The 13,586-nt window shown below is 36.4% G+C and overlaps 1 pseudogene; it reads left to right on the top strand.

Annotated features, from left to right (window-relative positions):
* Window positions 1–8,964: 8,964 nt before the first annotated feature.
* Window positions 8,965–12,057, top strand: LOC131309429 (tetraketide alpha-pyrone reductase 2-like; annotated as a pseudogene).
* Window positions 12,058–13,586: the final 1,529 nt, after the last annotated feature.

The raw sequence follows: 13,586 nt of genomic DNA, 5'->3' as shown, positions 1-13,586 counted from the left end.
CATTATAGATTGTGAGATATACATTATAGATTGTGAGATATAGACAATTTTTTGGGATGTTCCAAAAAAGAAACAAGCGGAACAAAGTGGGACAGAGGGATTGAAACAGATTTGCACAAGAAAAAAAATAGAAATTTTCAAGTTTTGAATTATTTTTCTCATCCCATTTTTCTTGTTCCAATTTACCGGATGTCCCCGGAATCCCAAAGGAACGTTATTTGCGTTACACACTTTATTTGATTCTCTTCAAAAAAAATTATTGTTTCAATATCCGTATTTTTTCGTCTTTAGTGATTTTCGTCAAATTTTTTACTTATTTTATATTTTTTGGATGTATATAGCGTACCTCTATTCAAAAATTAAAAGAGTTTGTTAAAATGTTAAAAAAATTTAGTAAAGACGACAAAATACGCAAATCTATAGAACTTTTTTATGTCAAAATTCCCAACCAAACAAAGTGATTGTGTTTGTTTGTTCGTTATTCCTTTTGCCTTTTTTGTGTCTATTATGTATATCTTTCAATCTATAGACTTTGTATTATAAAACAAATTGAAATATACTCTATCCGTTCCTAAATGAGAGTCCATTTTCACTTTTTCTGTTATTTTTATCTTGTTCATTTCTTTCAATTTATAATTTTTTTTATGATTTTGTGGAAACTTTATGTCACGCCCCAAATCCGGGAGCATGACCGAAAGAAGCAATCATGGGATATAAAGCCTAATAAAAAATATTTTTAGCAACTTGAAACAAATAAAGAAAAATTGGATAATTTATTACAATAAAATGTGCGACTCCAAACCAATATTTTTCTTAAGCAAATGACACAATGAACTGCCAATTAATAAAAGTGCAGAAACTAATAAATAAAAGTGTGGAAGCGTTTGACAATAGAAATAATAAAAAATGCAAACACCCTAGAGGTCTAAACAGAAGATCCCAACAATACCACAAAGTCCACTACAATGCTCCATGAACTAACCTGGAAAAAAATGTGGAATAAATCCGTCAGCTGACGAGCTCAGTGAGTAGTTAAGCATGCTAAGGGTAATAATACAAAGTGGCATACGTATAAATCAACAATAACAAGGGCTCCAAAAAAATGGTGTCAAATTAAGAAAGGTCAAAGGTTCAACGAATAATATCAACAAACTAACGAAGTCAATGGCTCAGCAAATAGTATCGAAAGATGGATAACTGAATAACAAATTATCACAACAACAATCGAACAATGATAACAATCATTCTATATCAACAGTCTGCTCAACAATATCAGAACAATGAACATCAATAATGAGGTAGTTCAAACCAAAGTGAGAACCATATCTTCCAGTTATCAAGTACCAAACGCCAAATATTTTCTCAGGGCTTAGCCCGTTGGATCTAACACAGTACTTAGAGTCACCACAGGATGGTGCCTGGGACATTTTCTCTAAGCCGATCCGGAATAGAGTCACAGGATATTTCACAAGTCTATTTCCTATCCGTTGAGCACTAGAGTCACAGGGTATTTCACAAGTCTTTTCCCTAGTGGGCAAAGTCCCCATGATATTTCATAGGTCTTTCCTTTGGACTTTCACAAATTAATATAAATATAATTCATGGTCCCAAACATACAGAACATCAGCAAACCGGAGTCACCTGCACCAGGATTATTCTCCGTGTCATTGCATAGTCACAAAAATATGATGGAGTCAACAAATCGACGACAATAAAAGTACGGACAATCGATCGATCAAAAATATTATCAAATAACCTTGTATGCCAAAGGGTACATCAATCGTCAATGAATATGAGAATACGAATAAGAATATCACTTATCAAATCAACAACGAATAAACGAATTGTCAAGAATAGATATGCTCAAAGAGGATTCCAAAAGAAGGGATCACATGCTTAACCATTCACCTCGATTGATTCGATAAATTGCAAAATGTAATATCTGAGTACTCGGCTAGTCTGGATAAAAAGAATGAAAGTACTAAAATTAGTTTAATGAAAAATTACTAAAATGCATATGAACTCTCTTAATCTAAACTCTACGCTTTCACAGCCACGAACTTAATTTCCCAATTACAATAATACCACCATCTCTTCTCACAATCACACACGGCTCATGCACAGCCACCACACATGCACGCACCTCTCTCTGATCTTCACCAACAAAACCCCAATTCTAATGAATGATAAGGAAAGCCTTAATGGCCCGTTTGGATGCCGGCTTATGAAGGGGGATAACTAATACCCCCCATTTTTATACCTGGGCCCACGGTTTATCCCTCGTTTGGGAAGCCATTTGAGGTTGGGTATTGTTTTATCCCGTTCTTGTGCAATACCGGAGAAAGGGGCATTAGGGGGTCTTACCTATGGACAAGGTCTGAGGTATCCATAACTTATACACCCTAATCCCCCTCAAAAATTGACGATTTCACCCCTCTTTATCCCCTTTCCCAACCCCTACACCGTTTTTTGTTTTCTGGAGCAATAAACAAAAAATAGGAAGAAGAAGAACAGTAGCAACAAGAACAGATCGGAGAAAGGACAGATCGAACCAGTCAAAGCTGTTGCTGCTGCTTCTTCTTCATTTTCTTCTTCTTCTGCCGCCACTGTTGCTGCCGCCATAGTTCTCTCGCTCTTTCTCTCCCTCTCTCCCTCTTTCTCTGTTAAACGATGAAAAGAAAAGTTAACAGTGATAAGAAATGAAGAAAAGAATAAGAAAAATGATTGTGTGCATATGAGACCATGTGCTATCATACACCCTCACTAATAATTAATTAAAATGAACACATTTTCACCAAATAATATTGTTATACACATGAGAATTGACTTAACTAGTTTGATGGACACATTTCCAACTACCAAACAATGTGTTTTTTTTTTTTTAAAAAAAAAATTTCTAGAATTAAAAAAAAAACCCCCAGATTTTTTTTTAAAAAACCGAATTTTATATATAATTTTTTAAATAATAATAATACTAAATTCATTAATTTGTTAGTACAAATAAATATTACGGCTTAAATTGTGAAAGAATAATTAAATTTGCAATTATATATAAAACGTAATACATAATGAATTTAGACACTGCACAAGGGCAAAAGGGTCATTTGATAGTTTTTTACATCATCCACCGTTCCTTATACCCCCTATTAATCCTTCATCCAAACGAAGTACTATTTAATCATCCTTCTCTTATACTTCATCCAAACAACCTACTATTTAATCCCCCCATAAACATCACATCAATGTGGGCCCTCCCTTATTAACTAATATCCCTTACTATCTTATCCCCCTTTATTAACTAATACCCACAATTCTTTACCCGCATCCAAACGGGCCGTAAGGGTAATAGAATCTCCCAAATATAAAAAAGGAGTGATCAAAGTCTTACCCAAGGACGAAACTTCTTGGTGGAATTTCCTAATGCCGCCGACAACTCGACACTACTGATCTCTCTCTCTCTCTCTCTCTCTCTCTCTCTCTCTCTCTCTCTCTCTCTCTGGAAGTACTCGTAACGTTGAAATAATATACCCTAGTTCTCAATATTTATGAAAGAATAACGGGCCCTCTCTTTATTAATTAAATACACTCGATCTCACGAACAGGCCCAACCTGAGTTCTAAAAATAAGTTTGACCCAATCTAAGCGGCCCAATGATATAACGCATACACATACACATAAAAAAATATATAAGTTATTTGAGTTATTTTTATTCGAAGAAGTTTGAAAAAGAAAAATAAAATACTTGAATTATTTGTGTTAAAAAATATAAATTTTTTTAAACAGAAAAAGTGGAATGTCACACTTTATATTCAGGGTAAATTTCAGATACACCTCCTGTACTTTGGTCGTTTTTCAATTATACCCCATCTACTTTATTTTTAATCACTTGCACTCCTTGTACTTAAGACTGGTTTGGAACTATTAGTATTTCCGTCCAAAATAACGAAAAAACAGGTAATAGCTTGTTAGCGGGAATTTTCCCTTCTTAAACATCTTTTCTAAGACCAAATTGCCCTCAAAATCCATTTTCATCCTATATATGCTGTGAGAGCCCTCACATTAAAAATATTAGTACAATGATAATTCGTCACTACCATTAATTATTGGTTGCGGACGGAGTCACGAACATATTTTACAAGTCAATTGGCCAGGCATTTCAAATCTCTGTGTTCTGGATTTTTCCTTGAAATTCCGAGAATGGGGTTATTCTTAGAATAATTTATTTAGGGTACCGTGTGAATTTTATATTTTTCTGAGACCGAAACCCGGACAGCTTCTCGGCTACGCGTGCGCTCGAGCGTCTGAGACCACTTGCGTATGCAGGGACACATGTCACGCTTATGGACACATGGCATGGCCAATTTGACACCTAGAATTACACTTATGCATGTGTAAATACATTTGGTTATAACATTTTTTTTATCATCTTGGTAAAAACTAGTCAAACATGTATTTTAATTTTTGAAGGAGAGAGCTATGAAATTTAAAGAAAGAGGAGGAGGAGGATGGCGTTCTTCCACCCCCCACCTTAGTTCCACCACGAGCCACCACCTCCCATCACCATTCTCTCGTTGGAAAACTTATTTTCTTGCCGGTAACTTCTTAAACTTTCCTGACAGCTTTCTGGACCATCACAAATTCATGTTTTGAGAAACCTTTTGCTATGATTCAATTTTTTAAGTCTTCATAACTTTTGAAATAAGTTTAAAGACAAAGATTTTGATACCAAGAACATGCAAAACCGATCAACACAGAATTAGTTATGATTTTCGGAATATGGACTGATACGCATGTTTCAAAATCTGGGCAGAGCCATCTTCTTTTTATTTCTGGAAACTATCCTATTAAGTTATGAATCTGATATTTTTACTGAGAATATTACTTTACGTTACAAAACTTTGAGAGTTGGTTTCAATATTTTTGGAGTTGATATGAATTAGTTATGGATTTTCTACGAAGACATGTTTGGCTGCCCTGTTTTTCTGTAGAACAGCTTGTTCTTTTGAAATTTGGAGAATATTTGGTTGATAACTAATCTTTCAATTTTTACAGTAGATACACATGGATGTTACACAAGTTTGGGCGCTGGTTTGAGTATTTTTGGACCTTATATGAATAAGTTATGATTTTTCAAAGAAAGGGTGACAGATTTTAGTAAATGAACAAAGTATTGTTTTTATTTCTTAACATACCTTGCATGCATAGGTTTGGGGCTATCAACGTACTATAAATGAACAAAAACCCAAACGATTTTGGGGCTATCAAAGTACCAAAAACGAACAAAAACCCTAGACTATTTTGTGGCTATCAATGTACCTTACGAACACAATCTTCTGCTCTTTGAAGCAGATGATTCACGATCTTACGTTTCTCTCTCCACCATTGCAGAACCAAAGCTTTGTAGAGAGAGAAAGGATAATACGTAAATGAAAAAGGGGAAAAAGAAAGTGGAATATGAATGGGTATTTCAGTCTTTTCGTTACTTTGGATTGAAATACTAACAGTTTTAAACCAGTCTTAAGTACAAGGGGTGCGAGTGATTAAAAATGCAGTAGAGGAGGTGTAGTTGAAAAACAACCAAAGTACAGGGGGTGTATCTAAAATTTACCCTTATATTTATCTCAAAACTAATTGACAATGAGTGGAGATGTTCCAAATCTTATTAAGTGATTATTCATTCCACTCCCAAGCAAGATGACTCTATTTGTAAAAAATTTGTCTAATAAAACTAAGTGAGATTTATCAAATAAGACTATATTAGATATTTTTAGCATTAAAGATCGCAATGGCGGCTCTAGAATTTCTCGAACGGGTGTTTAAAATTTCTACTACCTCTAAAAATTATACAAGTATAGGGAGTTCAAGAAGGCTAAAACTACAAAAAAAAAAAACTAAAAAACTTATATGTATCCTAAATAATTTTTTTTCCGGGGTGTTCGAGTGACCACCCTCACCATGAGGTGGAGCTGCCACTGATAGATTGGAAGATATAAACAAATTTTTGAAGTGTCCAAAATAGTAACATGAAATCTCATTTAGAAACGGATGGAGTATATCCATATTACATGCATATTTTTTAAGATTCACATTGAAAGATACACAAAAGATTACAAAAAAAAAAAATAGACAAACAAAATATCTCCCCCACCCCTCCCTATATTCTCTCTCCCCCCTCCCTCCATGTTTTTTTTCTATTCTCTCTTTCCCTCCCACCCTATTTATCATTGCTTTGTTTCCATCTAAAAAAAAAAAATTTCAACTCCTTCCCCTAAAATCTCTCCCCCACCCCTCCCTATATTCTCTCTCTCCTCCCTCCATCCCTCAACCTTTTTTTCTCTATTCTCTCTATCCCTCCCCCATGTTTCTCTCTCTCAAAAAAAAAAAAACCTAAAATTCTAGGAATTTAGGGATTGGAGTTTGGAGGCTTTGAAGGCTCACACACATTTAAGCAAAGCAAATGTGTTGAAGTCTCACGAGCCTCTAAACATCCATTCCTAATTTTTTAGATTTTTCATTTTCTATTGTTTAAATTGGGAGGAAGAAAGAGAGGGAGAGAGAGGGGGCACATGAGAGAGAGAGAGAGAGAGAGAGAGAGAGAGAGAGAGAGAGAGAGAGAGAGAGAGAGAGAGAGAGAGAGTCCACATAGGAGGGGGAGAGATTTTAGGAGAATTGAGGAAAAATAATCCAATGCTCCAGCGACATTTTTATGAGGTGGCCTAACTTATCTCTCCACTCCACATTTGTGTGGTTCTCACTACAAAGTTTCAAGCCCGCACAATTATTTTTTTGTCCTGTGCATCGAACGGGTACAACACTAGATGAAAATAAAGATGGTTTAATATTTTTTCCGGTCCCATGTTTGATGCAAGTTAGCATTGGTCTCACTTTATGCACCGAAAGACATGAGTGATAGAAAATAAATTTTGGATACAACATAACGGTGGTCTTGTACATAAAACGGGCACAAACACTAGATAGATAGATAGATTCCAAAGTAAAAAAAGAAGAAGAAGATAGATAGATAGATAGATGGATTCAAATCCAATTGCTCTCAAATCAACCAATAAATACAAAAAGGTCAAAGTTTACAAAAGACCGGAAGAAGGTTTACATGTAATTAACATTTTTATGCTGTGTTTGGATTGATGTTTGAAATTTTTTTTGAAAAATAGTAGGGGTAATAAGTGGGAAGAGATAGAGAGAGAAATGTTGGAAGTATTGGGAATCTAGGGGGAATTTTTTGAAAAATTCTTTTTGAGTTCATGAGAAAGAAAAGAAAGGGTTTTGGTTTCTAGCTAAATCACTCATTTGGATTTGAGTATTTTGGTTAGAAATAGAGAGTACAAAAAATGAAAGTTCTTGACTCTCATCAAATCTCACTAGAAATGGCTCTCTTTTCTTAACTCACCATTTTTGTTAGGATCGACACACACACGCACACGATTTACGAGTATAAACAGTAAAGAATAAACACAGAGATATACATGATTTTCCAAAACCGAGTACGTCCACGGGAGCGAGAGCGGCTGCTGTTCTTTTATTATCATAGTATGAATTAGGGTTTACAACATAGAGTATTTATACCGACTCTATTATAACCCTAATTTGGTATTTGGTATCCCAAAAATACCCATGTACGAACCGTACCGTACCACAGGGGGCGTTGCCCCCCGCATCCCCCAATTACGAAACGCCTGGGCCTTCGGCCCAGTCTACTTCCACTCATTCCGCTCCGCTACGCTCCAGCATCTGGCCTTCTTTCTAGAACTCCTTAGTATCTCTTCATACTTAACATATGAGCCATAGTTCTAACAATTTTCCACCATCCAAAGAGGTTTGGGATATTTTGTGGGCCCATCCCTTGCCACGGAGATGAAATTCGGAGCGTTTACTTTTTAGATCTCGTCGAGAAAATAAATTTTTTGAAAAAAAATTATGTCGGATTGATTCCCGATCTATATCATTTGGGAATTCATTTATCTTGAGATAAAACATTGATCCACTGGATTGGAAACGTATTATCGGAAACACTCTGATATACTAGATTGGAACTCATTTATCTAGAGGTGAATGAATTCTGAAACCTTATCTATTGATACCTTATGAACATGGTTTTTGGCATGACTGACGGTCTCAACATGATCTAAAATTTCAACGGTTTCAATATCTCTCGGGCCATGAAAATCCCAAACATGAGGCCAGGTGCAACAGGCCTACTCCTTTAGTTGCTTGAATGATACGATAGTTTAGGTGAATTGGAGAGTGGGAAGCAAGATTGGAAGAGTCCACTGTAATAGTTCGTGTAACGTCGTGTTTTTACTTTAAGAATAAGACAACAAGTTTGTTTGGTCTATCTAGGTGTTCAGCCCAAACAGCTTTAAAGCCAAGTTTTTTCTCACCTCGAAAGGGGATGTTGACAATGCAATATTTGTGTCTTTGTTATACAAGCTAAACAAGAGATTGTTGTGATGTTGGATTCAAATCGTTCAATTGTATGATAAAATGCAAAGTGGACTACGCATATACATAAAGGAGCAGAGAAGGTGTAGAGAACGTAGCAAATATGTGTAGGTGGAATAGTATATAGGTTTGGTTGAATAGTGTAGGTGAAGTAGTGTTGGTGAAATTGTATGTTCATCGACATGTAATATGGATAAAGTACAGTAATCATTGGTTGATCTCCTTTATGATTATGCCATGTGTGACATGGTATGGGCAAAAATGAAATATCCCAAACATACTTATAGCATTTTTTGGGGCGGTATTCCAAATAGGACAGCATACTCAACGATTTTTAAATCAAAAATGAACCCCCAAAAAACTTTTTAGACATTCAAATCGAGCTTTAGTTCTTTGGACCATTGTGGTCTAAAGGATGTCTACTCCTCAAGCCATAATCTGTAAGCTCAAATATGGTGCAAAAAGAACCTTCAAGTTTTGCCATTTCGTGGAAACCTCATTGCCATGACGACCCACACAATTCCTGTTCAGGAAATAATGGTATTCATTTTTTAAGTTCTGCATACCCTTCAAGTTTTTGAAAGGTTCACCTTTCCCTCATTTCCTCAATAGGGGAAACTATATATTGTTCCTATAGCTCTATGACTGCAACTCAACTTTCTGTTTCCTTAGTTCACAGAAAATGTGGAAAAGGTAGGGTTCCTTTGGGAACTGAATGGAGCCAAGGAGAGACTAAAGATTTTCAAAGCTGATTTAACGGTGGAAGGAAGCTTCGATCAGGCCATACAGGGAGCTGATGGGGTCTTCCATTCTCCATCTCCTGTACTCGTTCCATGTGATGAAAACATTCAGGCAAAGTTATCTTAGAAACCTCATTCAATGATTAAGGATTGAAATTTAGACACTGTTTGTTTGGCCTAAATGATCTTGGAAATGAATGGAATGGCCATTCCCTAGCCTTACGGTGGAATGGCCATTAACCAATAACTATTAACCTTATTGGTTAATGATGATTCTAGATGGGATATCCATGTTATGTCGTTCTTTTAGCAAACCCCCAATGTCTTAATAAGCATTCCAGGAGAATGACCATTCCATTCCCGCTTAGTTGCAATGAACCAAAAGTTGTCAATATTTATGGACCAAGCTAGGAGCTATGTTCAAAACTTACCTGAATCCCTTTCTTATTCTGATGACTATTTTCAGAACGTCAAGTAAAATGAGGCTTAATTAGGTTGAGTTATGAATGATACAAGTTGCATGTACAACCAATTGCAGCCAATGGGTATACAGATCTGATGCTATGCCATTAGTGAAATGAAGGTTGAGTTCAGTTGAGTATTCTTATTGCACAAAAGAAGAATATCACTATCAGTTTGCGTCCATCACTTTCAACAGGTTTCTAAGTCGTTGCATTTTTTCTGGTTTTTGTTTTGTGAATGGTTAAGCAAAATCTCAACACCCTCTGGCTCTGTTTAGATCTTGGTTTGTGGAGCAGCGAAAGCAAGGGAAATGCTATTCAACAATTTTCATTTCTGTTTTTTCTCTCTTTCCCTTGCTACATTGACTCTCCAAGATGCCTTGTCAATATTTCCCAATGGAAACTTGTTGCTACTTGCCATAAAATGAGTCAAGTGCTTTTCTGGCATTCTGAGTTAACACAGAGAAAATACAAATGCTGGGATCCTTTTCTGCCTAGTCTGAGTATAATTCAATTAGAGGTTTGATCAGTCCAACTCCTTGGTAGACACTAGCATCCCACACCCACACTCGAGTCCATCTAACACGAAATGTTTTCCTGCTCCTTTTCTTTTTCTCCGAAACTCCCGTAAGCTGTATTTGGATGAAGGATTTGGTAAAGAAAAGGAAGCCAAAATAGAGAAGTTAAAGGATCTAATGGCTGACAAAGCCATGATCCAAAGACAGCCTTACTACCAAGTCGAATGGATCCAAGGCAGACTAACCTGTGAAAATGTGGTAATCCTGTTTAAAGTATGGTGTCAAAAGATTCTTAATGAAAAATGCTTAGCTTAGTGGAGCAACTGTACTAGATTGGAACTTCTTTTCAAATGGAAATACGGCTAATGGACCAAATCATATATTTATTTCTCTTATTTAGAACAAATTATATCTTACTTGCTTGTGACATGGAAACTTGGATTTATGTGTTTGCAAATAATGCAGACAACTCTTATTGATCCGTGCATAAAGGGCACCCTGAATGTCCTGAGCTCCTGCACGAAAGCAACCAATGTGAGAAGGGTTGTGCTCACCTCTTCTTGCTCTTGTATAAGATACCGGGACGATGTCCAACAAGTTTCTCCTCTTAACGAATCTCACTGGAGCGATCTGGAATATTGCAAATGCTACAATGTAAGATCACTGGATCGTGTACGTCTATATTTCCAAAAACATCATTCATCAATGGGCATGTTCACACGCCAACACACATAAGATGGGGGGAAATTGAAATAAAGCCAAGCAAAGCATATGCCAGATATATGTGTGGTGCAGTCAAACTCTCTATTGTTTTTTTTTTTTTAGAAAATGAATAATGTTACTCTTCAGATTCGTCGAGGATGATATTGCAGTGGTACTTTTCAAATTCATTCTTGCAAAAGTTAGCTTTCTATAGCATCATCAATTTTTCATCACTGACATTAGTGAGTCAAATTCTTACTTGTATATGTAGCTGCAGTATGCATTCGCGAAAACTACAGCTGAGAAAGAGGCATGGAAAATAGCAGAGGAAAGCGGGATTGATCTAGTGGTGGTGAACGGTGAACCCCTCTTTTGTAGTCGGTCCCTTGCTTGCTTCCCAACCAACCAGTACACTCCAACTGATATTGACCATTGTTAAGGGTAAGAGGAGTGAATTTCCTTTGACCTTAATGCATCAATTTCATTTGTTGAATGCAAAGAGTTAATTCAGTTGTGAAAATCACTTATCTAGACCAGCTGCAGAGCTCTTGTTAGTTTGGCTGTTTTCTTAATCTGTCATCAGGTTTGAGAGGAGAATACCCGAATACGACCGTAGGGTTTGTGCACGTAGATGATGTAACAGCTGCTCATATTCTAGCAATGGAGGAAAGCAAAGCATCGGGGAGGCTCGTATGTTCTAGCTCAGTGGCTCATTGGTCTGAGATCATTGACATGCTTAGGGACAAATATCCACCCTATCCATTTGAAGAAAGGTTAGGCATTGTGTTCTATTACTTACATATATTTCGTTCTGGTAATACAATATTTATTTAAATCATCTCTTTTGGATGGTTGTGGTTCTGAAGTGTCGCCTTCAGTTTTGACCTCATTAGCAAGTAAAAATTCACATGTATCAGTATCTGAATTGCCATCAGGATGTTTGGGGGTATTCCATCTGAATTGTTATGTTAAAATCAAACCTACACTTTATTCCTTCCCTAAAGCACGATAGACAACGATTCAGAATTCTGATAGTGTCATTCGTAAAATGACACGACCAACGGATAATGATAGGATCATAATAAGCCACACCTTGCTCTATAGAAATTTCATGTTTAAGTTATGTCATGGAACATTACCAATGATAATTGATAGCAAAGTTTTATGTTCGACCATAAAACGCCAGTATCTTCACCTCCTTGGTGTCTTTTTTGCAAACGTGATCAAGGAGGTATTTCGACCAGAACCCACAACTTGTGTTAGTTACTTTAGTGTTAGCTATTTCTCATAGACATACTCAACCAAACAAGCAATGAAATGGATACCATATAACACAAAATGGGCCAAATTATTGGAGAAATCTGCTACGTAGTAGTTAGTAAAAGGTGATGATTTAAAAAAAAAAATAGCATAATTTTCTTGCACGGGTCATGCCAAGACCCACCCAGTCGACCACTAGCCCCCGCCACATAACCACCTGAGATGCCCTCAAAGTTTAAAAAAAAATCCTGAGATGGTCACGTGGCAACGGGTCAAACGAATCATTTCTAGTACTCCTGTCAAAGGTTTTCACATTTTCCGCTTTCTCCAATCTCCACCAAATCTTAGTCCCACATATTGATACAACGCATATCCATACGAAGGCTGCAACATGCTAACCCGAGTCCCCAAGGGTTAGTTCGGTTGGTTGGTAGATTTGTTCCCTGCACAATTGATCAGTGTTTGATTTTTTTATCAAACCGTAAAAAAATAATTTCTTGTGACCCTTTTCACATTTTTACACCAACTTCTCAACACATACTTGTCAGGCACTCTTTCAGTTCCCTTTTGATTAGTTGATGTTTACAGACCATTCCTCTAGACTCGAACTGTAACGCCCCGATTTTTTCGGGAGCAAAATAAAATACTTTTTTAAGAAAATTTAGCTAAATAAATAAAATTTTCCAAAATAAGTTTAGCTATTACAATCTCAAGATAAATTTACTGATTCAAAATACATTGATTTCAGAGCCGACTCTAGGATTGATACGGATTGCAAGCATACTTTTTAGTTTCGGATGTCGAACCAAAAAAAAATTGATATTTGGTGTCTAGTGCCCAATGACTTTTCCTCCCATTTAATGCACTTGGATTATATCCAAGTTGTCGGTGCCGAGATAAATGGGCCACTAAGCAGCATCTCCCATTCCATCTCACCCCCATGTCTCATGATCTTTCTCTTTGACCTTCATTTTCTCTTCCTCTCTTCTCTTGACAATTTTCTCATCGATCTCTCTTCGTCTCTTGTGACCACCAACATTTCGTGATTTCACATATGCATTGAATTATCAATCAAAATTTATTATTATGCTAATAAAAATCGTGATTGGCTAGTTAGACCATCCAAGATCAAAATTGATGGGTAAAACCTTGGGGCTAAATCCTCCACAATAAAAAAAAATTAATTAATTGGAAAACTTCGTCGTATAGGCTTCAACGAGAAAAAGAAAGCAAAAGTGCATTTACATCCACAAATTCAACCTTGAGTAAGCAACTCTTTGTTATAACCTTGGAAACCTTGTTTGTTTCATAATCTAGCACAATATTATTTTAAGCAGTAATGCTACACACACAGCATTTGTGCACAGATTTTGTACACAGATTTGTTGTGGGGCCCACTACGGGTCCCACACAAATAATCCGAGCCGTTCATTAAATGTAAAACA

This window comes from Rhododendron vialii, chromosome 12a (genome assembly GCF_030253575.1).
Source record: "Rhododendron vialii isolate Sample 1 chromosome 12a, ASM3025357v1".
Classification (NCBI taxonomy): Eukaryota; Viridiplantae; Streptophyta; class Magnoliopsida; order Ericales; family Ericaceae; genus Rhododendron; species Rhododendron vialii.
The sequence above is the reverse complement of the archived record's forward strand: the minus strand, read 5'-3'. Positions and strand labels throughout refer to the sequence as shown.